The following is a 25,565-nucleotide window of genomic DNA, read 5'->3' on the forward strand; positions in this document are numbered from 1 at the left end:
TGCGAGATCCAGGGCTTCCAGAGGAAGAACTGTTTCAGGACCCCCGAGCCCGGGCCTTCTGGAGACAACATAGCCCAGTAAATGTCAGCATAGGAGTCAGAGGTGGGGGAAAGGATGTATTGTCCGTGGCCCTGGTTTCCTTCAGAACAGGTCATTTTGACGGCCGTCAGGGAAAGTCAGTAATATTCCATCAGCACAACACAGGATAGACACGGCCAGTTTTATGAGGAGATCTCTGCCAAGGAGGTTCATAGGAACCGTGGGAGAAACAACATATGGATGGAGGGACGCATTGGTTCCCTATAGCTGTATGCAGTGGTTTTGTTATTGGCAGTTTTGCTTTTCCCCAGAGAAACCCATCACCGTAATGTGACTTGGTGAAATGTGTTGTGATGGACAATGTCTGATTGTTGAGCAAGTAGCTCCTGTGTCAACTAAGAAGGGCTGAACAGTTCCTTCTACTCTCATGGACACCATGGGATCTGCCGTGGTCCCTGGGTCCTGTTGCTCTGCTGGGGAGTGTCATTGTGGCTGTTGTTGACCTGGCTCCCAGCCAGCCCAGTTCCATTCAGCCATCTGGAATTGTGCTTGGGGTGGCCCTGTTGGTGGTCCCTGCAGTGGCTGGTATGGACCCCTTTGCAGGTACCCTTCCCCCTGTGACTGACCCCCATTTAGCGGGACCTCCTAGACCAGTGTCCCATCTGACCACAGGCAAAGCAGGCTCCTGGAGTTCCCCTCGGGCGGGCGCGCCCCCGCCCCCTCCCTGGTCTCCCTCCTCCTCTCCCATATCCCCTCCCACTATTTTGTTGCCATTTGGGGAGGACCCCGCCTATAGGGTGGGGGTTGGGCATAGGATTGTGGTTGTGTGTGTGGAGGGGCTGGGATCCAGTCAGGAATGGGGAAAAGGTCAGGAGTGGGGGGCCCTGCAGTTAAAGCCATGACATGTCTGCCTTTTTTGTCCTTGTCTTTCTTTCCCTCATTAATCTTTTGCCTAGCCTCAGCTAATTGCATTTTGAGCAGTTGAGCCTGAAGCTCTTTAAGGCCAGATTCCTCTGTGTCTTGGTTGTCTTGAGCGCGTGTCATGTGAAAAATTATATGGTGCTCCCACTTAGTGGAGTCTGCACCAATCATGTCTGGATTTTCCTCAATAGCCTGTTTAACTGGTTCTGGAACTCCCTTAAGCATCGCAGTTCTGTACCACTCTTGCTGTACTCCTGGTTTGCCAGGGTGACAGCCTGTCTGATTTATCCATTTTTCCTTACAGCAGTCTAGGAAGTCTCTAGGGCTTTGTTTGGCATCCCATTTGAATTTAGGGATGGCAGCAGCCTTGGAAATGGGATATCTGTCCCTCAGATGTTTGCCTATAGCGGTGGATACGTGGGTGAAGGCGACGGAATCTGCCAGGGTGAGTGTACCTGCTCCTGTCTCTAGTTCCCTCACATCGGTTGCTAGCATACAGCGGTGCGTTATGGCCCTAAAGTCTCCTAAGGCTAATTTATAGCCTGCTGTTAATCCTTCTAATTTTCCCTAGCCAGTTACCTCCACCCTTGCGCTATCGGGAAGAGTTATCGACTAAGCCCTGCAGATCACCCATAGCAAATGGTCTATACTTATCTTGGGGCCCCCACTCTGAAAAGGGGACCCATAAACCCGGTTGTTTTTCCCTTCCCCTCATCCTGTCCTTCCTCAAGTTCTTCCTCACTCTCCTCCTCTGTCTTTTCTCCTTCTTCTAGCTCTACTCCCTTGCCTGTCTTTCCCTTACGATCCCTGACGGGTTGCTCATAGGCTTTTCCTTGACGCTTACGTAAGTAATAGTGTCTGCTTGGTTGGTCAGGCCTCCATTTCCCTGTAAGGGTCATTGTGACCTCCCCTCGTTCTGCATCGAGTCAGGCTCCTCTTCCGAATCCGTACCTGTCCCTTGCTTGGAGCCCGCTCGTTTCCTGTCCCTGGGCTTACCTGCCCCCTTTTTTTTCTCTGTCCCGACTCTGCTCATTACCCCACCTTAACCTCTCTTTTTCTCTTTCTCTCTCCAATTCCCCTCTTGCCCATTCAGATAATGTTGTCCCTTTGTCGTCTCTGTCACTTCCGCTGTATTGCTTACCTACCCTTTCGCTCTGCTTGCTGCTACCTCCCTTGTCGCCGCCCCCTCCGCCCTCCTCCGGATCCTCCTCAACGGCCATCCATCTAGCTCCTCCCCTTCACCTGTTTGGCTCTTGCCTGCTAGTGGGGCGGAGGGGGACGCGAGCTTGTCGCCCCTGTAACTTCCACTATCCCTTCCTTAACATCAAACACTGGGTACAGCCCTGTGGTGGGTTGCGGAGGGGAGTAAGGTGGTGGGTGTTGTTGTTGTTGTTGCTTCTGCCCTGGTTCTTCCACCATCAAATGTTTTACTCCTTGCCATAATAGCGCCCATTGTGCCCATTTCTTTCTATCTTGATTTGCTTTGTCTCTCCTGTCTTTAGCTTTGCCTTTTTTTTTTTTTCAACCAACTTCCTGTTTTCACATCTTTCTGTGCTTCTTCCTGATCCTGACCTGCTCTCTTTTCCTGTCTCCAAAATGCTGCTAACAGTGGATCTGTGCATTTAGTAATTTCCCCCTGATCGGTCAGTATCTGATTAACATCTTTCCTCATTTGTATCATCATATCCTCTGCCTCCTTCCCTGTCCCATAGGCCGCTTTCACTGCTTTTTCCATTACTTCTAACTGCTCCCCAACTGGCTTATATGGTCCTTTAATTCCCCAACCCCCATCGTCTATCTCTCTGTTGAATTCCCCGTCCATTTTATTTAATTAGTGACACTAGTGTTTATGAATTTGCCAAGGTATGTTTATTAATTTTGCCAGAAATATTTATCCAAAACTGCCACACACTTAATATTTCCTAAATTGCCACACAGAAAATCCCTTGATCTAAATATCCACAATTTACTTCAACAGGCCACTGCTTTATGTTAACACCGTCAGGTTTCAGGCAGTGCTGCTGCTTCAATTGCTTCTATTTAGCATTCATACACATTGATCATTCATGCATTACCCTTAATTTGGATGAGTCAATTTTTCATCATTTTTTTTTTTTTTTTTTTTTTTTAAACCTTGATTGTGGCCAGTTGAGATTTATGGCACACTATGTCCCTGGTTCTCAACCCTTAAACAGGAAAGTAATATTCCTATTTGACACCAAAATCAAGTTTCCCTATACCGTGGTTTTGGCCAGCTGGGAAATATGGCACGCTATACCCTGGTACCCAGCCTCTGCACAATCGAACTAGCTCAATTGTCTGACACCAAAACCAACAAGTCATGTGAACATTGGATTATTTTGTCATATCACCTAAATAGTGTGAAATGGTTCAATAATACAATCGTTCACCAGTCATACCTAGGAGACTTTAACTCCTATATGGAGGACTTTAACCTCTGCTTTGAAAGGACTTTAACCTTTCTTCTTAAAGGACTTTAACCTTTTTTCTTAAAGGACTTTAACCTTTTTCTTAAAGGACTTTAACCTTTTTCTTAAAGGACTTTAACCTTTTTCTTAAAGGACTTTAACCTTTTTTCTTAAAGGACTTTAACCTTTTTCTTAAAGGACTTTAACCTTTTTTCTTAAAGGACTTTAACCTTTTTCTTAAAGGACTTTAACCTTTTTTCTTAAAGGACTTTAACCTTTTTTCTTAAAGGACTTTAACCTTTTTTCTTAAAGGACTTTAACCTTTTTCTTAAAGGACTTTAACCTTTTTCTTTAAAGGACTTTAACCTTTTTCTTAAAGGACTTTAACCTTTTTTCTTAAAGGACTTTAACCTTTTTTCTTAAAGGACTTTAACCTTTCCGGAGGACTTTAACCTCTTTTTCCTTTTGTTTTGAAGATGTCTCAATTCTCGGGTGTTTCAACCCAGCCAAAACCGCTCCTCGTCAGGACACGGGTGGAGTTGCCAAACTCAGACTTTCACAAATATTTCCTCATATTTGTTCCATAAACCATACCATATTTCCTGTACCTTTATAAAAATGGAAGTTGTCACTATGTATTTAATTAATGAATTTTAGCGGTCTGTGGGTTACTAAGACGTTGAACACCCTTGATTTAGAATAGTCAATGCAGAATAATGGTCTGCTTACCTTATTTATGGCGCCAGATGTTCAACGCGACTTTTCACCCTTGGACCGAACCTTTGTCAATCAATTTGAAGAATCCTCTTTTCCTCTCATCCCGGACGAGCCCCCAATTGTCGTGCTTCCAAGGTGCACTCCCAGGTGAGGACTTCTTCACTGCAATAGATAGTAATAACTTCACAAACACAAGTTAAAGTTCACACAATAGGCTCCTATAGGAGGAGAGCATCACTCCGTAGGCAGACTCCGCAGTCTGTCTCTCACCAGAGAGCTCTGACTCTCTTCCTCTTTTGCCTGTCTTTTATTGAAGTTTAACAAGGGCAGTTACATATCACACACGAACATCTGTCTCTACAAAGTGGGCTGTTGCTTTTGATGGATTGTGACTGTGCCAGGTCTTGGTGTCCTCCGTCCTTGCTTACTCCATCCCACAGAGGAACATGTCCTCCTTTGCACGATGCAGGCCACCTGTGTGCAGCCTTGGCTCTGTTCTCGTGCAGCATACTTTTAGCTCGTTAAGTCTAGGCAGCTTGCTGCAATAATTAGGCAGTATATTATAGGAACATAAGTCATTTGGTCAGCAAAGCGTGTGTATCTATATCCCACATGGTACAGAGCTCCACAGCAACACGGTCCAGGAACAACTACAGCTCTTTTCTTGTATAAATATAGATTTGGACTTCAATTTATTGTTATGTACATTAACAAGAGACTGTTTTCTTCAATGATACACTTTGTAACAGCAACTTATATATTTGGAAATTTACCAGATCTAATTTTGAATTAGTTTTTACAGTCAAATGTTTGTGATAAAAGTTAAACAAAATGTGTGTTATTTATGTGTTTCCAGTCTTTTCAATTAATTTAATGAACAAACTAAAAAATACTTAATAATTTATTTAATTATGACTGTTACCAAATAGAATATTGATACAATATGGACAATTCAAAAATACAATAAGGTTTTTGCCAATTGAAAAGGCCAAATCAAATGTGTGTGAGAGAGAGACAAGAGAGGTAGAAAAAGTGTGAGCAGAGAAACTCACAGATCCATAAAACAGAATGATCAGGTTCCAATCAACCAATGAATCCAAAACAGATACCAATAATCTGTAGCTTTCCAACCAGAACAAATGGGTATGATAATATTTGAACCAGAACCAGAGGGTAACTTGCAACAGAACCAAATGTGGATAGAGCGGGATAGAATTAGAGGGATAGAATGATAGAAAACCTCAAATTTAGATAGATTTATTAGATTTGACAGGAGAGATAGAAAACCTTATATTAAGGGATGAGTGGTAGATGTTATAGGAGAGAGGTGAAAAGAACCAATAATAGATAGAGTGGATAGAAGGGCCAGTAAAGACAGATGTGATAGAAGTAGAGGGAGATGGAGAGGAGCTGGAGGGCAGCTGCACACCTGTAACACAAATAGAAACATGCATTACATTAGACATATAAAACAAGAAAAAAAACATTACATGAAAAGTGATTGCTTTAAATGTGTCAATATTTTTTTATCCAAATTGGTGTGATTTAGCTAAGAGGATTTTAGTAGGGTCATTTTTTCACTATGACTTTAGTAGGTGTCTATATTCAGTGACTTCTGTGTTCAATCACATCATGTTGCCTTATTTTTGCGTGTGTGAGTATACTGTGGAGTGTCCAAGTATTCACTAACACAGATGGTTTAGAAAACCAACCGTGTGAGCTTGTGTGTGCCGACATCTGTGGGAGTGTATGCGTGTTTTATGTGTTGTGTGCATGTGTGTGCCCAATTTTTTCGTGTGTGAAGTATACTGTGGGGTGTCCAAGGAGTCACTAACATAGATGCTGAAATACTAACTAAAAGTGCACAAGCAGATGTGTACAGTAACGTTAGACATTAGTAGTATTTACTGCCGAACAAAGTGTCAAGGCAACACATGTCATAGCAACGACATCATTCGTGTGTGTTAACATACTGTCGACTTGTCACGGGGTAACCAACACTGATGGTCCAGCAGCAATGTAGAGAGGAGGCGAACAAAAACATTGAGGGGAGAGAGGAGAGGATTTTCAGTTTCATTTTACAAGACAAGATATTCACAACAGTAATGTATTTAATTTATTTATTTAAGATCTTTTAGATCACTAATATTAAATTCATACATAGTACATACGTGCAGTGGTGGAAGAATTATTTAGATCATTCCCTTAAGTAAAATACTTATACCACAGTGTGAAAATACTCCACTAGTACAACTACAAACACTACAAACATTGGGTAGCTTAATCTACAGCAATGCATCATGTTCTATAAGATCATCATCTGTATGGTGAGGGATAGAGCAAGAAACATCCAGTTTTACTTTAGAAAACCAAACACAGCTTATTTTAAAGGTCCCATGGCATGAAAATTACACTTTATGAGTTTTTTTTTTTTTAAACACTAATATGCGTTCCCCCAGCCTGCCTATGGTCCCCAGTGGCTAGAAATGGTGATCTATATAAAAGCATCCAAAGAGCACCATGCCATGGGACCTTTAATTAGTACTTATCAGGCTGGACAACATATTAACTTACTCAATATCAAAGTGTCCTTCGTGATTCATATTAGGGCTGGGCGATATATCGATATAAAAGATATATCGATATATTTTTAAATGAGATATGGAATTAGACCATATCGCATATATTGATATAGTTCAAATGTGATCCTTGCTCCCATAGATATATACACTAGATGTTGCCATTTTTGAACGGGTCCGAAGCATTCAGATCAACTCCAAAGATGCCGGACTTTTGTACTGCTTAATTATGTTCGATAGAGGAAATGAAAAGAACAAACAGCAATGGATAACATTTAACAGGTGACAATGTGTTTTATGATTATGTATGCCGCCTTCGACCAGCAATCTGAGCTCCGGCGGCAGCGGGAGGCGGAGAGCTCTGTGGCCGGCCACAGCGTCTCTTCCCCCGGGCAAAACACAGCTTCGCCTGCGCGGCTGCCGCTGCATTGCCAACGCCGGACCAGCCAAAGACAGAGTGGTGATCGGGAGGATCTTAAACATAGTCCGGGAGGATCTTACACGTAGGCCAGGACGACCTGTATGTCAAAATCGGCGGAAAGTCCCACTAAGTTTGCTGGCGGCAAGCGGACGGAGACAAGCTACAGCGGGGCAGCAGAGACCGTCTGCGGCCGCAGGATCTGGAGCTCAGTGCCCGTTACATGTAACGCATAAATACATACAGAAATAAATAGTGGAGGAATGAGCCTGGACATTTCAGTCTGTTTTAAACTTCACCTTGAAGCAGAAACTCTTAGTTCAGAAGGGTGAAGTTTCCGTTTGGACTCAGATCTGTGAACCGATCATAATAAATATTCTTTGTATTAACACATTAATGAGTTTCTTTGTTTTGTAGTCGATAGTTCATCTTTTATAGTTTACTTAAGTGGAAGCAGTAACAAGTGGAAGAATGGGACTATAAACCTAGGCTTAGGCCTACAGGCATGAGGCATTACATTTTGAACAAAGTAGATTATATTAATATCAAAAGCTTAATTGACCTTTGGAACGAATCACAAATATGGAGCTTTGATTTCTAAAAAGGTACTCCTGTTATACAGTATTTAGGTTTATATTTTATTGTTATTTGAACAGCTGAGCATTTAATCATGAACCAGGTGAAGAAACCGGTTTATTATTTATTTGATTTTGCAACTGTTTCTATGAACTTGTGACATGTCATATTTGATTTTGGCTTTGACTGAACATTTGCTCTCACTTTGCGGAAAAAAATATCGGGATATATATCGTATATCGATATTCAGCCAAAATATATCGGGATATGACTTTTGGTCCATATCGCCCAGCCCTAATTCATATTTTAAAAAAATTGTGTGTGTGCGCATGCGTGTTTGTGCGTGTTGTGGGGATGTGTGTGTCTCTCTGTGTCTGTCAGTGTGTGTATGTTTGTGTGGGTCTTTCTTTGTGTTTGTGTGTGTGCGCATCTGTATGTGTGTGTGCATCTGTATGCGTGTGTGTGTGTGTAAGTGTGTTTGTGGGTGTGGGTGTGTGTGTCTGTGTGTGTGTGTTTGTGTTTGTGGGTGGGTGTGTGTGTCTGTGTGTTTCCTATTCTATGTTTCTGGATTACTGCTGCTGCCTTTATGTGACTGTTGCATTTTACTGATAATTGTGCTAATCTTAACTCCTCTATATACTGTTGGGTAGCTTAACTCTTAGGACTTAATCAATATGCCATAGTTCTGTGCAGTCTGCTTTTAATTAGCCACAGTACACAGAATTAATCATCACCTGGTGTAAATCATATATAAATGGCTTTTTTCTAAACAAAACTTAAACGTGTACAGATGCTAAATAATTATCTACAGTCAAGTTATGTGATCTATTATCAATTTCACTAATAGTATTACTATACTTACCAATCAAAAGCGCACAGCAGTATCGATGTTCTGTTGAGAAAACCAGTGACAAACTGAGTTAGTGGGTTCAAAGTTACAGTGTACAAACAGAGACAAAAAAACTCAGTAAATGGTAAAATGCTGCTATAACAGCAAGTCTGGCTGTGAGGCAGAGCAGCTATTTCATTTTTTATTTATTTATGAATACACACAATGCCACAATGTCAGTTACAACCTAAACAGTTTAAAGTGTAGGTTCATTGACAAAAAGCAGATTTAAGAGGACTGCTAACCTAACTTAGCTAATCTTGTGCACTTATGCTTGCTCTAAAAAGTTAGCCATTTTTATGTTAGAGATATATATTAACAGTATTATAACTTACTATAAGCACTACTAACACTTAGCATCAACTATCATCACTCTCATAGAGCACCTTACCATACACCCCTTTGTAGGTGTAATTTGTTTTTATTCAATATGTATCTTTTCTTTTATTGTCCATATTATTCATGTGAAATGTCTTTTTATCATCCTGTTTATCATGTATGTATGTTGTGTGTGATTTCTTTAGGCTACAGGGACCTTGAATTAAACCTACTTACCTACCTAGCTACCTATCACTAAGTGGGGTCTAGCTAACAGTGTGATAGAGCAACATTAGCATCATTGTTGTCTTGGTATTACATTTTCCAGAAAGAACCGTTTGTTTGCCTTTCCATTGACAATAGCTAAACCACTAACAAGTTGTTTTAAGTCAGTTAACAAAGCTAATATTAGCTAAAGATAGCTATCAATAATTGTATCAAAGCTGCTACATTAGCTAATATTAAGCGATACTAGCATTGGTGCGCTAATATTAGCTAATGATAGCTAAGTATAATTTACCAAGCTGTAACGTTACAGTTAAACATTTCTCTTGTAATTCATGTTTGTATTCCACATGAAGAGGAAACCAATGCCAGCCTTTTTTTTAAACACAAAACCTGTATTTCTACCGTTCAAAAACGTTGTTAGATAGACTGGATACAGCTACTTACCTCAGAAGGTTCTAGAACAGAATGACGACGCTGTGCTACGGAGCTGCGCAGTTAGATTTCAGTGAGGCGTTCAGGGGAAGTCAGAGATTCTGGCGCCAAACACAATAAATTAGCTAAATCAAATTACGTGTGTGTGTGTGTGTGTGTGTGTGTGTGTGTGTGTGTGTGTGTGTGTGTGTTTGGCGGTGTGTGTGTCTTTGTGTGTGTGTGTGTGTGTGTGTGTGTGGGTTTGCGTGTGTCTCTGTCTTTGTGTGTCTGTGTGTGTGTGTGTGTGTGTGTCTGTGTTTATATGTGTGTGTGTGTGTGTGAATGTGTGTGTGTGTGTGTGTGTGTGTTGTGTGTATGTGTGTGTTGTGTGTATGTGTGTTTGTGTGTGTGTGTGTGTGTGTGTGTGTGTGTGTGTGTGTGTGTGTGTGTGTGTGTGTGTGGGTTTCTGTGTGTCTCTGTCTTTGCCTGTCTGTGTGTATATGTGTGCTTTGTGCTGAATGGCAAAAATTCTATAGCTAAACTGGATTAATAGTTGAAGTAGTGACAATAGTGGTAAAGTATGAATGGTCATGAAATTCATTAAAAAGTTGAATAACACCACTTATTATGACAAGGATGTTGAAAAAACATAGTTCGATTCACGAAATTGCTAAATATGATTTTTTTTTTTATTAAAGTAATATTTTTTAATTTGTGTTGTTGTGTGTGTGTGTGTGTGTGTGTGTGTGTGTGTGTTTGTGTGTGTGTGTGTGTGTGTGTGTGTGTGTGGGGGGGGGGGGGGGGGGGGGGGGGGGGGGGGGGGGGGGGGGGTGGGGGGGGGGGGGGGGGATGTGTATATGTGTGTGTGTGTGTGCGTGCAATTGTAAAGTGCGGTGTGTGGGGGGTTTGGGGGGGGGTGTGTGTGTGTGTGTGTGTGTGTGCATGTTTGTGTGACGATGACATCAACACTCTAAGCAGTCCAATACACACTCATTAGAAATGCAGAAAAATCTTGAAATCATCACTAAACGTAAACAGCTTTTTCACGAAAACTGTAGGATTTGAAGCATGCTTACATTGACTTATATGTTAAAAAGTGTGTTAAAAAGCTTAATATTTTAAAAAGTATAAATACTAGAAAATGTACAAAAGTTTTTTTGAAAAGCTTATGCTAAAGTCAAACTGGATTGCTGGTTAAAATGGTGAAGTTGTCGGAAAGACGGACAGACAGACAGAGGAAAGAGAGAGGACAGAGAAAGAGGACAGAGAACATAAAAAGAAAGAGGACAGAAAGAGGAAAGAGGAAAGAACAGAGGACAGAAAGAGGAAAGAGGACAGAAAGAGGAAAGAAAGAGGAAAGAGGAAAGAGGACAGAAAGAGGAAAGAAAGAGGAAAGAGAACATAGGACAGACAGAGGACAGAAAGAGGAAAGAAGAGGACAGAAAGAGGAAAGAGGACAGAAAGAGGAAAGAGAACAGACGACAGACAGACAGACAGACAGACCAAAACAAGAGAATAGAACAGAGAAGACAGACAGACAGAAGTGGAAGGCCAAATATACTACTGTTCATATTACTGCCTGTAGTATCTGTATAGACTACTGTTCATATTACTGCCTGTAGTATCTGTATAGACTACTGTTCATATTACTGCCTGTAGTATCTGTATAGACTACTGTTCATATTACTGCCTGTAGTATCTGGGTGTGTGTCTGTGAAAGTGTTGTCATGGTAACCATGGCCTGGGAATGTTTATAAACTTGCTTTGATGTCTGTAATCAAGCTAACGAGCCTGTCACCTGCTGAATCTTTCAGCTGTGCTGTGCTGCAGCTATTCAGAGTCCCTGAGAGCGAGCTCTCAAACAAAGCCTCACTGTGGCAACACCATAACTGCTATCAGTCAAAAGACGTGATCCTGAGCACCACAAGGCCTTTGTGAACATATCGGTATAAAATTTATATGGATAAACGTAAAAATGTGGTCATATCAGCGATTTCAAAAAGTGGTTCGTTCAGTGTTTCACTGGGAAATATCCAGGAGTTTGATCATTGGAGCCAATTGAGAAAGAAATGGAGATCTTGTCATTTGGAAGCTCAACCAGCCAAAAGTAAAAGGCGTATCACAAAACTGAGCAGATTTTCTGAAACTAGACAAAAATACCTACGTTTTCATGTATAAATTGTGTATAACAAGTAGATATTGTGGGCGTGAGAGCAATTTGAGAAGAAGGGACAAAGATAATTTTTTTGAAGCTTCACACTCTGAATGATGACATCATCACTCTAAGAAGCCACACACACACTCTGTTTAATCGATAAAATTTCCTGAAATGATTATTAAACTTAAACAGATTTTTCACAAAAACTGTAAAAGGTATCAACCTGAAAGTTAGTAGCCGGATAGCTGAATACTTTGTGAACGGTTTAAATTTTGAATCACGTCTGTAGGTGGAAGAATGTAGGCGGAGATACATTTTGAAGCAGAAGAGGATTTGAAGGATTTGAAGGCTGCTCTCATTGACTTTAATGTTAAAAAAAAGTGTTAAAAAGCTTAAAATTTAAAAAAGTATAAATAGTAGAAAGAAAGTTGAAGAAGTCCCATCATTAGCTGAAAGAGGTGAACATTTGAAAAGTTGAATGGTTTAAATAGGTGAAAGTATGCAGAAGTTACAGAGAGCCAAAAAACGTACGGAAGAGGGAATAAAAAAAAATAAACTAGAAAATGCATTTCCTGCAGAAAATGCGTGGGAATGCTGAACAGCTGAATTGCTAAAGCTAAACTGGTTGAATAGCTTAAATCTGTAAGAAGAAGTTGAAGTAGTCAAAATAGTTGAAAAAGCAGAAATCGTTTTAATTAAAGTATGAATTTCATTAAAAAGTTAAAACTTTATGCTAAACTGAAATGTTTGCTTTAAAGGTTGAATAATGACAAAATATGTAGAACATTGTGAGGTCTGAGTAGATTTTCTAACTGATTATGACTCACATATGCAGAAATATGAAACAAATGAATAATGTAATACTGTTAAAGATGAAAGTTGAAAAGGCTGAAAGAAGAAATATTTTTATTATTATCAGATATATACACTGCATAGAACGAAAAAGCATCAATCTAGCTGAGATGTGAAATATATTAGGTGAAAAGACTGGGGCTGAACAAGAAGAAAGAGGGGAAAGAGAGAAGGAGAGAAGAAAGGAGAGCAGGAGAGGAGGAGAGGAGAGAAGAGGAGGAGAGTAGAAAGAGAGAGAGAAAAGGAAAGAGACAAGGAGGAAATAGAGAAGAAAGAAGAGCATGAGAGAAGAGAGAGGTGAGAAAGAGAATAAAGAGAGAAGAGAGAGAGAGGAAAGAGAGGAGAGGAAAAAGAGAGGAAAGATAGAAACATTGAGAATGAGAGCAACTTTGACTAAAATTGACTAAAAAGGCTGAAAGTTTAAATACTTTGTATTATTATCAGCCATATCCATTGCGTAGAACAAACAAGCATGACCCTAAAGAGCTGAGAGGTGGATATATTGGCTGAAAAGAAACGGGCTATATACATGGATGAAAGAGGGAGAGAGGGAAAGAGAGAGAGGGGGGAGAGTGAGAGGGGGCATGAGAGAGAGAGGGAGAGACAGAGAGAAAGAGAAGGAAAGAGAGAGAGGGATAGAGAGGGAGAAAGAGGCAGATGGAAAGAAAGAGAGAGAGAGATGGAGAGAGAAAGGAAGAGAGGTAGGGAGAAGGAGGGATGGAGAGAGAAGGAGAGAGAGAGAAAAAAGAGACAGAGAGGGAGAGAGGGAAAAATAAAGAGAAACAGAGAGATAGAAAGGGGGAGAGAGAAGACAGACAGACAGAAGTGGAAGGCAACAGATCTAGACTACTGTTCATATTACTGCCTGTAGTATCTGTATAGACTACTGTTCATATTACTGCCTGTAGTATCTGTATAGACTACTTTTCATATTACTGCCTGTAGTATCTGTATAGACTACTGTTCATATTACTGCCTGTAGTATCTGGGTGTGTGTCTGTGAAAGTGTTGTCATGGTAACCATGGCCTGGGAATGTTTATAAACTTGCTTTGATGTCTGTAATCAAGCTAACGAGCCTGTCACCTGCTGAATCTGTCAGCTGTGCTGTGCTGCAGCTATTCAGAGTCCCTGAGAGCGAGCTCTCAAACAAAGCCTCACTGTGGCAACACCATAACTGCTATCAGTAAAATGACGTGATCCTGAGCACCACAAGTCCTTTGTGAACATATCGGTGTAAAATCTATATGGATAAACGTAAAAATGTGGTCATATCAGCGATTTCAAAAAGTGGTTTGTTTAGTGTTTCGCTGGGAAATATCCAGGAGTTTGATCATTGGAGCCAATTGAGAAAGAAATGGAGATCTTGTCATTTGGAAGCTCAACCAGCCAAAAGTAAAAGGCATATCACAAAACTACAAAAATACCTACGTTTTGATGTATAAATTGTGTATGACAAGTAGATATTGTGGGCGTGAGAGCATATTGAGAAGAAGTGACAAAGATAATTTTTTTGAAGCTTCACACTCTGAATGATGACATCATCACTCTAAGAAGCCACACACACACTCTGTTTAATCGATAAAATTAACTACAAGTTATTAGCCGGATAGCTGAATATTTTGTGAACAGTTTAAAGTTTGAATCACGTCTGTAGGTGGAAGAATGTAGGAGGAGATACATTTTGAAGCAGAAGAGGATTTGAAGGATTTGAAGGCTGCTCTCATTGACTTTAATGTTAAAAAAAAAAGTGTTAAAAAGCTTAAAATTTAAAAAAGTATAAATAGTAGAAAAAAAGTTGAAGAAGTCCCATCATTAGCTGAAAGAGCTGAATATTTGAAAAGTGGAATGGTTTAAATAGGTGAAAGTATGCAGAAGTTACAGAGAGCCAAAAAACGTACGGAAGACGGAATAATAATAACTAGAAAATGCATTTCCTGCGGAAAATGCGTGGGAATGCTGAATAGCTGAATTGCTAAAGCTAAACTGTATGAATAGCTTAAATCTGTAAGAAGAAGTTGAAATAGTGAGAATAGTTGAAAAGTGGAAATCGTTAAAAAGTTGGCTTTAAAAGCTGAAAAATGACAAAATATGTAGAACATTGTGGAGTCTTTAGCTGAAGCTGAAGAATAGTTGAAAAAGTGGAAATTGGTTCAATAAGTTAAAGAAAGTAAGAGAGGGAGGGAGGAGGGATGGAGAGAGAAGGAGAGAGAGAGAAAAAGAGAAAGAGACAGGGTGAGAGGGAGGGAGAAGGCGGGATAAGAGAGAAGGAGAGAGAGAGAAAAAGAGAGAGAGAGACAGAGAGAGATGGAGGGAGAAGGAGGGATGGAGAGAGGACAGAGACAGAGAAAAAGAGAAAGAGACAGGGAGAGAGGGAGGGAGAAGGCGGGATGAGAGAGAAGGAGAAAGAGAGAAAAAGAGAGAGAGAGACAGAGAGAGATGGAGGGATGGAGAGAGGACAGAGAGAGAGAAAGGAGAGAGAAACAGGGAGAGAGAGAGAAAGAAAAGAGAAACAGAGAGATAGAGAGGGAGGGAGAAGGCGGGATGGAGAAAGAAGGAGAGAGAGAGAAAGAGAGAGAGACAAGAGAGAGAGGGAGGGATGGAGAGAGGACAGAGAGAGAGGGAGAAGGAGGGATGGAGAGAGAAAAGAGAGAGAAACAGGGGGAGAGAGAGAGAAAGAAAAGAGAAACAGAGAGATAGAGAGGGAGGGAGAAGGCGGGATGGAGAAAGAAGGAGAGAGAGAGAAAAAGAGAGAGAGAGAGAGAGAGAGGGAGGGATGGAGAGAGGACAGAGAGAGAGGGAGAAGGAGGGATGGAGAGAGAAAAGAGAGAAACAGGGGGAGAGAGAGAGAAAGAAAAGAGAAACAGAGAGATAGAGAGGGGGAGAGAGAAGACAGTCAGAGAGAAGTGGAAGACCACAGACTACTGTTCATATTACTGCCTGTAGTATCTGTATAGACTACTGTTCATATTACTGCCTGTAGTATCTGTATAGACTAGTGTTCATATTACTGCCTGTAGTATCTGTATAGACTAGTGTTCATATTACAGCCTGTAGTATCTGGGTGTGTGTCTGTGAAAGTGTTGTCATGGTAACCATGGCCTGGGAATGTTTATAAACTTGCTTTGATGTCTGTAATCAAGCTAACGAGCCTGTCACCTGCTGAATCTGTCAGCTGTGCTGTGCTGCAGCTATTCAGAGTCCCTGAGAGCAAGCTCTCAAACAAAGCCTCACTGTGGCAACACCATAACTGCTATCAGTCAAATGACGTGATCCTGAGCACCACAAGGCCTTTGTGAACGTATCGGTATAAAATTTATATGGATAAACGTAAAAATGTGGTCATATCAGCGATTTCAAAAAGTGGTTCGTTCAGTGTTTCGCTGGGAAATATCCAGGAGTTTGATCATTGAAGCAAATGGAGAACGAAATGGACATCTTGTCATTTGGAAGCTCAACCAGCCAAAAGTAAAAGGCGTATCACAAAACTGAGCAGATTTTCCCCAGATTTTCAGACAGACAGACAGAAGTGGAACGCAAATGATATAGACTGATGATCATAGTTAGTCTAGTTAGTTGACTCCTACAGCAAGCCTGGAGTAATCAGTAGACTGTCTGTGAAAGTGTTGTCATGGTTACTAACGGCCTGGGCAATGTTTATAAACATCTCTTTGATCTGATAACGATAGCACCTGCTCTTAATATATCTCCTGTAGTACACGCCAGCACTTCAGACACTGAGAGCAGAAGAAATATTTTCATTATTATCAGATATATACTGCATAGAACGAAAAAGCATCAATCTAGCTGAGATGAGATGTGAAATATATTAGGTGAAAAGAATGGGGCTGAACAAGAAGAAAGAGAGGAAAGAGAGAGGGAGAGAAAGAGAGAAGAAAGGAGAGCAGAAGAGAAAAGATGAGAAGAGAGAAGAGTGTGGTGTGTGTACGACGCAGTCGCGCGTTGTGTGTGTGTGTTTGTGGGGAGTGTGTTTGTGTGTGTGTGTGTGTGGGGAGTGTGTGTGTGTGTTTTGAGTAGTGTGTGTTGTGTGTGTGTTTGTGTGTGTGTTTGTACGTGTGTGTCTGTCTTTGTGTGTGTGTGTTTGTGTGTGTGTGTGTGTGTGTGTGTTTATGTGTCTGTTTGTGTGTCTGTGTGTGTGTATATGTGTGTGTGTGTTTGCGTGTGTGCATGTGTGTGTTTGCAAAATAAAACATGAATAGCTGAATTGCTAAAGCTAAACTGGATGAATAGCTTAAAACCGTAAAAATAAGTTGAAGTAGTGAGAGTAGTTGAAAAGTCAAATAACACCTTAGCCAGGGACACACTGATTGATATGCCACAGTGGGATTTGAACCCGGGCACCCCACACCCTCGCCATGTGCCATAACCACTGCGCTATCTTCAAACAGACAAACATCTTTCCTTTAGTATTTATAAAGCATCTCTTTGATCATTAATCCCCACACCTGTTTAGTGAGAGACAGTGTGAGAGAACCATTCAAACAATCCTTAATAAATCCACAACAGTACATGCTATCGAAACAGCGACTTGACCGTTAGCGACACAAGGCCTTTGTGAACGTATCGGTGTAAAATTGATATGGATAAATGTAAAAATGTGGGCATATCAGCGATTTTAAAAAGTGGTTCGCTGTGCCTTTCACTGGGAAATATAAAGATGTTTTACCATTGCTGTGGACGGGGAAGAAATTGATACTCTTGTCATTTGGAAGCTTGCTGAGCCCAAAGTATAAGACATATCGCTTAATAGAGCAGAGTTTCTGAAACTAGACAAAAATACCTACGTTTTGATGTATAAATTGTGTATGCCAAGTAGATATTGTGGGCGTGAGAGCAATTTGAGAAGAAGGGACAAAGATAATTTTTTTGAAGCTTCACCCTCTAGCTGTGATGTCATCCACTCTAGCTCACGCAATACACACTCTGTTTAATCGATAAAATTTCCTGAAATGATTATTAAACTTAAACAGATTCTTCACAAAAACTGTAAAAGGTATCAACCTGAAAGTTAGTAGCCGGATAGCTGAATATTTTGTGAACAGTTTAAAGTTTGAATCACGTCTGTAGGTGGAGGAATGTAGGAGGAGATACATTTTGAAGCAGAGGAAGATTTTAAGGGGTTGAAGCCTGCTCTCATTGACTTTAATGTTAAAAAAAAGTGTTAAAAAGCTTATAATTTAAAAAAGTATAAATAGTAGAAAAAAAGTTGAAGAAGTCCCATCATTAGCTGAAAGAGCTGAACATTTGAAAAGTTGAATGGTTTAAATAGGTGAAAGTATGCAGAAGTTACAGAGAGCCAAAAAACGTACGGAAGACGGAATAATAAATAAAACCGAATAACAATAGGTGGAATGCTGTAGAACAGCATTCCCCCAATAATAAAGAACCGAATAACAATAGGTGGAATGCTGTAGAACAGCATTCCCTCAACTAGAAAATGCATTTCCTGCAGAAAATGCATGGGAATGCTGAATAGCGGAATTGCTAAAGCTAACTGGATGAATAGCTTAAATCTGTAAGAAGAAGTTGAAGTAGTGAAAATAGTTGGAAAAAGTGGAAATCGTTAAAAAGTTCAAAGTTGACGCTAAACTGAATTGTTGGCTTTAAAAGCTGAAAAATGACAAAATATGTGGAACATTGTGAAGTCTTTAGCTGAAGCAGAAGAATAGTTGAAAAAGTGGAAATTGGTTCAATAAGTTAAAGAAAGTAAGAGAGGGAGGGAGGAGGGATGGAGAGAGAAGGAGAGAGAGAGAAAAAGAGAGAGAGAGACAGGGAGAGAGGTAGGGAGAATGTGGGATGGAGAGAGAAGGAGAGAGAGAGAAAAAGAGAGAGAGACAGGGAGACAGAGAAAGAAAAGAGAAACAGAGAGATAGAGAGGCGGAGAGAGAAGACAGTTAGAGAGAAGTGGAAGACCACAGACTACTGTTCATATTACTGCCTGTAGTATCTGTATAGACTACTGTTCATATTACTGCCTGTAGTATCTGTATATATTACGGCATTCCCCACTAGAAAAATGCATTCTGCGTGAAAATGCGGGAATGCTGAATAGCTGAACGCTAAGAGCTAACTGGTTGAATAGCTGAAATCTGTAAGAAGAAGTTGAAATAGTGAGAATAGTTGAAAAAGTGGAAATCGTTAAAAAGTTGAAAGTTGAAGTAAAAGCTGAAAAATGACAAAATATGTAGAATATTGTGAAGTCTTTAGCTGAAGCTGAAGAATAGTTGAAAAAGTGGAAATTGGTTCAATAAGTTAAAGAAAGTAAGAGAGGGAGGGAGGAGGGATGGAGAAAGAAGGAGAGAGAGAGAAAAGAGAAAGAGACAGGGAGAGAGGGAGGGAGAAGGCGGGATGAGAGAGAAGGAGAGAGAGAAAAAGAGACAGGGAGAGAGGGAGGGAGAAGGCGGGATGAGAGAGAAGGAGAGAGAGAAAAAGAGAGAGAGACAGAGAGAGATGGAGGGAGAAGGAGGGATGGAGAGAGAGAGAGAGGGAGGGAGAAGGAGGGATGGAGAGAGGACAGAGAGAGAGAAAAGAGAGAGAAACAGGGAGAGAGAGAGAAAGAAAAGAGAAACAGAGAGAGAGGGAGGGAGAAGGCGAGATGGAGAAAGGAAAGAGAGAGAGACAGAGAGAGAGAGGGAGGGATGGAGAGAGGACAGAGAGAGAGGGAGAAGGAGGGATGGAGAGAGAAAAGAGAGAGAAACAGAGAGATAGAGAGGGGGAGAGAGAAGACATTCAGAGAGAAGTGGAAGACCACTGTGCTGTGCTGCAGCTATTCAGAGTCCCTGGAGAGCAAGTCTCAAACAAAGCCCTCACTGTGGCAACACCATAACTGCTATCAGTCAAATGACGCGGATCCTGAGCACCACAAGGCCTTTGTGAACGATCGGTATAAAATTTATATGGATAAACGTAAAAATGTGGTCATATCAGCGATTTCAAAAGTGGTTTGTTCAGTGTTTCGGCTGGGAAATATCCAGGAGTTTGATCATTGAAGCAAATGGAGAACGAAATGGACATCTTGTCATTTGGAAGCTCAACCAGCCAAAAGTAAAAGGCGTATCACAAAACTGAGCAGATTTTCCCCAGATTTTCAGACAGACAGACAGAAGTGGAACGCAAATGATATAGACTGGATGATCATAGTTAGTCTAATTAGTTGACTCCTACAGCAAGCCTGAGTAATCAGTAGACTGTCTGTGAAAGTGTTGTCATGGTTACTAAGGGCCTGGGAATGTTTATAAACATCTCTTTGATCTGATAACGACAGAACCTGCTCTTAATATGTCTCCTGTAGTACACGCCAGCACTTCAGACACTGAGAGCAGAAGAAATATTTTCATTATTATCAGATATATACCGCATAGAACGAAAAAGCATCAATCTAGCTGAGATGAGATGTGAAATATATTAGGTGAAAAGAATGGGGCTGAACAAGAAGAAAGAGGAAAGAGAGAGGGAGAGAAAGAGAGAAGAAAGGAGAGCAGAAGAGAAGAGATGAGAAGAGAGAAGAGTGTGGTGCAATGTACGAAACCGGCCGGTGTGTGTGTGTGGGGAGTGTGTTTGTGTGTGTGTGTGGGGTGGGAGTGTGTGTGTGTGTTTTTGAGTAGTGTGTGTGTGTTGTGTGTGTGTTTGTGTGTGTGTTTGCATGTGTGTCTGTCTTTGTGTGTGTGTGTTTGTGTGTGTGTGTGTGTGTGTGTGTTTATGTGTCTGTTTGTGTGTCTGTGTTGTGTATATGTGTGTGTGTGTTTTGCGTATGCATGTGTGTGTTTGCAAAATAAAACATGAATAGCTGAATTGCTAAAGCTAAACTGGATGAATAGCTTAAAAACCGTAAAAAATAAGTTTAAGTAGTGAGAGTAGTTGAAAAGTCAAATAACACCTTAGCCAGGGACACAATGATGGATATGCCACAATGGGATTTGAACCCGGCCCCCCACACCCTAGCCATGTGCCATAACCACTGCGCCTATCGACAGAACAGACAAACATTGTTCCTTTAGTATTTATAAAGCCTCCCTTTGATCATTAATCGCCACACCTAATGAGTGAGAGACAGTGTGAGAGAACCCTTCAAACAAGCCTTAATAAATCCACAACAGTTAATGCTATCGAAACAGCTGACTTTGACCGTTAGAGGCACACGGCCTTTGTGAACGTATCGGTATAAAATTTATATGGATAAACATAAAAATGTGGGCATGTCAGCAATTTAAAAAAGTGGTTCGTTCTGCTCTTCGCTGGAAAATATGGACGCCTTTATCATTGCTGCGGATTGAGAGAAATTTGTTTTTCTCGTCATTTGGAAGCCTGTCGCTGAGCCAAAAGTATGAGACGTATCACAAAACCGAGCAGATTTTCTGAAACTAGACAAAAATACCTACGTTTTGATGTATAAATTGTGTATGACAAGTAGATATTGTGGGCGTGAGAGCAGTTTACAGACAAGGAACTAAGATAATTTTTTCGAAGCTTCACCCTCTAGCTGTGATGTCATCCACTCTAGCAAATGCAATACACACCCTGTTTAATCGATAAAAAATCCTAAAAAGATTACTAAACTTAAAAGGCTTTTTCACAAAAACTGTAAAAGATATCAACCTGAAAAGTAGACCCCGAATAGCTGAATATTTTGTGAACATTTTAAATTTTGAATCACGTCTGTAGGTGGAAGAATGTAGGAGGAGATACATTTTGAAGCAGAAGAGGATTTGAAGGATTTGAAGGCTGCTCTCATTGACTTTAATGTTAAAAAAAAGTGTTAAAAAGCTTAAAATTTGAAAAAGTATAAATAGTAGAAAAAAAGTTGAAGAAGTCCCATCATTAGCTGAAAGAGCTGAACATTTGAAAAGTTGAATGGTTTAAATAGGTGAAAGTATGCAGAAGTTACAGAGAGCCAAAAAACGTACGGAAGAGGGAATAATAAGAAAAAGAATAACTAGAAAATGCATTTCCTGCGGAAAATGCGTGGGAATGCTGAATAGCTGAACTGCTAAAGCTAACTGGTTGAATAGCTGAAATCTGTAAGAAGAAGTTGAAATAGTGAGAATAGTTGAAAAAGTGGAAATCGTTAAAAAGTTGGCTTTAAAAGCTGAAAAATGACAAAATATGTAGAACATTGTGAAGTCTTTAGCTGAAGCTGAAGAATAGTTGAAAAAGTGGAAATTGGTTCAATAAGTTAAAGAAAGTAAGAGAGGGAGGGAGGAGGGATGGAGAAAGAAGGAGAGAGAGAGAAAAAGAGAGAGACAGGGAGAGAGGGAGGGAGAAGGCGGGATGAGAGAGAAGGAGAGAGAGAGAAAAGAGAGAGAGACAGAGAGAGATGGAGGGAGAAGGAGGGATGGAGAGAGGACAGAGAGAGGGAGGGAGAAGGAGGGATGGAGAGAGGACAGAGAGAGAGGGAGAAGGAGGGATGGAGAGAGAAAAGAGAGAGAAACAGAGAGATAGAGAGGGGGAGAGAGAAGACATTCAGAGAGAAGTGGAAGACCACTGTGCTGTGCTGCAGCTATTCAGAGTCCCTGAGAGCAAGCTCTCAAACAAAGCCTCACTGTGGCAACACCATAACTGCTATCAGTCAAATGACGTGATCCTGAGCACCACAAGGCCTTTGTGAACGTATCGGTATAAAATTTATATGGATAAACGTAAAAATGTGGTCATATCAGCGATTTCAAAAAGTGGTTTGTTCAGTGTTTCGCTGGGAAATATCCAGGAGTTTGATCATTGAAGCAAATGGAGAACGAAATGGACATCTTGTCATTTGGAAGCTCAACCAGCCAAAAGTAAAAGCGACGTACAAAACTGAGCAGATTTTCCCCAGATTTTCAGACAGACAGACAGAAGTGGAACGCAAATGATATAGACTGATGATCATAGTTAGTCTAGTTAGTTGACTCCTACAGCAAGCCTGGAGTAATCAGTAGACTGTCTGTGAAAGTGTTGTCATGGTTACTAAGGGCCTGGGCAATGTTTATAAACATCTCTTTGATCTGATAACGATAGCACCTGCTCTTAATATGTCTCCTGTAGTACACGCCAGCACTTCAGACACTGAGAGCAGAAGAAATATTTTCATTATTATCAGATATATACTGCATAGAACGAAAAAGCATCAATCTAGCTGAGATGAGATGTGAAATATATTAGGTGAAAAGAATGGGGCTGAACAAGAAGAAAGAGGAAAGAGAGAGGGAGAGAAAGAGAGAAGAAAGGAGAGCAGAAGAGAAGAGATGAGAAGAGAGAAGAGTGTGGTGTGTGTACGACGAGCCGGCGTGTGTGTGTGTGTGTGGGGAGTGTGTTTGTGTGTGTGTGTGTGTGGGGGTGTGTGTGTGGTTTTTGAGTAGTGTGTGTGTGTTGTGTGTGTGTTTGTGTGTGTGTTTGCATGTGTGTCTGTCTTTGTGTGTGTGTGTTTGTGTGTGTGTGTGTGTGTGTGTGTTTATGTGTCTGTTTGTGTGTCTGTGTGTGTGTCTGTGTGTGCTTGCGTGTGTGTTAGATGAGGCAAGCAGTGGTCCTTCTTTATTTATAAAGCCTCCCTTTGATCATTAATCCCCACACCTAATGAGTGAGAGACAGTGTGAGAGAACCCTTCAAACAAGCCTTAATAAATCCACAACAGTAAATGCTATCGAAAAGGACTTGGACCGTTAGAGGCACACCGGCCTTTGTGAACGTGATCGGTATAAAATTTATATGGATAAACATAAAAATGTGGGCATCGCCGCATTTAAAAAGTGGTTCGCTCTGCTCTTCGCTGGAAAATATGGACGCCTTTATCATTGGGGCGGATTGAGAGAAATTTCTGATCTCGACATTTGGAAGCTCGCTGAGCCAAAAGTATGAGACGTATCACAAAACTGGAGCAGATTTTCTGAAACTAGACAAAATACCTACGTTTTGATGTATAAATTGTGTATGACAAGTAGATATTGTGAGCGTGAGAGCAGTTTACAGACAAGGAACTAAGATAATTTTTTCGAAGCTTCACCCTGCTGTGATGTCATCCACTCTAAGCAGCGCAATACACACCCTGTTTAATCGATAAAATTTCCTGAAATAATCACTAAACTTAAACAGGTTTTTCACAAAAACTGTAAAAAGATATCAAACTGAAAAGTAGACCCCGGATAGCTGAATATTTTGTGAACATTTTAAAGTTTGTTTGCGTCTGTAGGTGGAAGTATGAAGGAGGTGAATACTTTTGAAGCAGCAGAAGAAGATTTGAAGGTAGAAGGCTGCTCTCATTGACTTCAATGTAAAAAAAAGTGTTAAAAAGCTTAAAATTTTAAAAAGTATAAATAGTAAAAAAAAGTTGAAGAAGTCCCATCATTAGCTGAAAGAGCTGAAAATTTGAAAAGTTGAATGGTTTAAATAGGTGAAAGTATGCAGAAGTTACGGAGAGCCAAAAACGCACGGAATAGAAGTTAAAATAAAAAACTAGAAAATGCATTTCCTGCGGAAAATGCGTGGAATGCTGAATAGCTGAACTGCTAAAGCTAACTGGTTGAATAGCTGAAATCTGTAAGAAGAAGTTGAAGTAGAGAGAATAGTTGAAAAAAGTGGAAATCGTTAAAAGTTCAAAGTTGACGCTTAAATTGTTGGCTTTAAAAGCTGAAAAATGACAAAATATGTAGAACATTGTGAAGTCTTTAGCTGAAGCTGAAGAATAGTTGAAAAAGTGGAAATTGGTTCAATAAGTTAAAGAAAGTAAGAGAGGGAGGGAGGAGGGATGGAGAAAGAAGGAGAGAGAGAGAAAAAGAGAAAGAGACAGGGAGAGAGGGAGGAAAAGGCGGGATGAGAGAGGAGAGAGAGAGAAAAACAGAGAGAGAGACAGAGAGAGATGGAGGGAGAAGGAGGGATGGAGAGAGAACAGAGAGAGGGAGGGAGAAGGAGGGATGGAGAAAGGAGAGAGAGAGAAAGAGAGAGACAGAGAGAGAGAGGGAGGGATGGAGAGAGGACAGAGAGAGAGGGAGAAGGAGGGATGGAGAGAGAAAAGAGAGAGAAACAGGGGGAGAGAGAGAGAAAGAAAAGAGAAACAGAGAGATAGAGAGGGAGGGAGAAGGCGGGATGGAGAAAGAAGGAGAGAGAGAGAAAAAGAGAAAGAGACAGGGAGAGAGGGAGGGAGAAGGCGGGATGAGAGAGAAGGAGAGAGAGAGAAAAAGAGAGAGAGAGACAGAGAGAGAGAGATGAGGGATGGAGAGGGACAGAGAGAGAGAAAAGAGAGAGAAACAGGGAGAGAGAGAGAAAGAAAAGAGAAACAGAGAGATAGAGAGGGAGGGAGAAGGCGGATGGAGAAAGAAGGGAGAGAGAAAAAGAGAGAGAGAGAGAGAGAGAGAGAGAGACAGAGAGAGAGGGAGGGATGGAGAGAGGACAGAGAGAGAAACAGGGGAAAAAAAAAAGAGAAAGAAGAAAGAGAAACAGAGAAATAGAGAGGGGGGAGAGAAGACAGTCAGAGAGAAGTGGAAGACCACAGATACTGTTCATATACTGCCTGTAGTACTGTATAGACTACTGTTCATATTACTGCCTGTAGTATCTGTATAGACTACTGTTCATATTACTGCCTGTAGTATCTGTATAGACTACTGTTCATATTACTGCCTGTAGTATCTGTATAGACTACTGTTCATATTACTGCCTGTAGTATCTGTATAGACTACTGTTGATATTACTGCCTGTAGTATCTGTATAGACTACTGTTGATATTACTGCCTGTAGTATCTGTATAGACTAGTGTTCATATTACTGCCTGTAGTATCTGTATAGACTACTGTTCATATTACTGCCTGTAGTATCTGTATAGACTACTGTTCATATTACTGCCTGTAGTATCTGTATAGACTACTGTTCATATTACTGCCTGTAGTATCTGGGTGTGTCTGTGAAAGTGTTGTCATGGTAACGAATGGCCAGTGGATATGTTTATAAACATGATTTGATGTCTGTAATCAAGTTGATGAGCAACACCTGCTGAATCTGTCAGCTGTGCTGTGCTTCAGCTATTCAGAGTCCCTGAGAGCGAGC

The 25,565-nt window shown here is 40.7% G+C and overlaps 1 long non-coding RNA gene across 1 annotated transcript; it reads right to left on the reverse strand.

Annotated features, from left to right (window-relative positions):
- Positions 1–4,207: 4,207 nt before the first annotated feature.
- On the reverse strand, positions 4,208–9,598 carry LOC120555279. The gene is made up of 4 exons (XR_005638671.1): positions 9,559–9,598; positions 8,542–8,571; positions 6,080–6,106; positions 4,208–5,535 (listed from the first exon to the last, which is right to left on the reverse strand). It is a non-coding gene; the product is annotated as an uncharacterized LOC120555279 (long non-coding RNA).
- Positions 9,599–25,565: the final 15,967 nt, after the last annotated feature.

This window comes from Perca fluviatilis, unplaced genomic scaffold (assembly GCF_010015445.1).
Source record: "Perca fluviatilis unplaced genomic scaffold, GENO_Pfluv_1.0 PFLUV_unplaced_scaf_6, whole genome shotgun sequence".
Classification (NCBI taxonomy): domain Eukaryota; kingdom Metazoa; phylum Chordata; class Actinopteri; order Perciformes; family Percidae; genus Perca; species Perca fluviatilis.